The sequence below is a fragment of the Fukomys damarensis genome, unplaced genomic scaffold (assembly GCF_012274545.1).
Source record: "Fukomys damarensis isolate Sample0158 unplaced genomic scaffold, DMR_v1.0_HiC HiC_scaffold_22, whole genome shotgun sequence".
NCBI classification, from domain to species: Eukaryota; Metazoa; Chordata; class Mammalia; order Rodentia; family Bathyergidae; genus Fukomys; species Fukomys damarensis.
Window position 1 is genome coordinate 9,579,639 of NW_022900934.1, and position 1,018 is coordinate 9,580,656.

The 1,018-nt window shown below is 54.3% G+C and overlaps 1 pseudogene; it reads left to right on the forward strand.

The window, feature by feature from the left end:
* Positions 1-765: 765 nt before the first annotated feature.
* Positions 766-1,018, forward strand: part of LOC104858151 — a 1,036-nt pseudogene continuing 783 nt past the window's right edge.

The following is a 1,018-nucleotide window of genomic DNA, read 5'->3' on the forward strand; positions in this document are numbered from 1 at the left end:
CCCCCTTATCCACAGTTTGACTTTCAGCGGTTTTAGTCATCTGTGGTCAACGGTGGTTTGAAATTATTATGTAGAAAACTCCAAAACTAAGTTCCTAAGTTTTAAAATGCCCATTGTTTGCCATAACGCGGGGAAATCTGGCACTGCTCTGGTCCGTTCTGCCGAGACACAAATCTTACCTGGGTCCGGGGCATCCGCACGGCGTGTGCTCTCACGGCTGGTCCCTTCGGTGGCGTCTCGGTTATTAAATTCGCCATCACCAGGCCGTTCGGAGAAGAGACGAAGACTGAGCGGTTGCGGACTTCACGCAGAACCTGGGAGCAGCAGAGTCGGAATGGAATCTCTGCTCTCATCCCTCTCCGGGGAGATTGCTTTCGATCTTTAGCTACAGTTTTTATCTTTGTCAGCAGCCTTATCATCAGACACGACGGCTCGCGATGTTGCCAACAAGACAGATCCTCGCTCTGCGAACTCCGTGAGTTCACCGGAAATCCCAGCCCTCTCGTGGTGAAGAAATCCCATGCGGAGGCGGCCTTCTCGGAGTACGGCAAAACCGTGGGTTGCTCCGTTCATAGAGGCTTTGCCTTAGTCCGATAAGCGAAAGGGAGAAACGCCCCGGGCTGCCGCAGCGGGAGACGATGAAACACTGATGGTGGCCGGCCAGGTTTTCGACATTAATCTGGCTGCAGAGCCAAAAGTGAATAGAGGAAAAGCAGGTGTGAAAAGATCTGTCCCCTCTACTCGGCTCCTCTTCTGACTTGGACGATGACTTTCAGCCTCCTCCCCCTCCTCCTTTCCCCGTCCCCTCCTCCTCCCCGGGCTGCCGCAGCGGGAGACGATGAAACACTGATGGTGGCCGGCCAGGTTTTCGACATTAATCTGGCTGCAGAGCCAAAAGTGAATAGAGGAAAAGCAGGTGTGAAAAGATCTGTCCCCTCTACTCGGCTCCTCTTCTGACTTGGACGATGACTTTCAGCCTCCTCCCCCTCCTCCTTTCCCCGTCCCCTCCTCCTCCCCC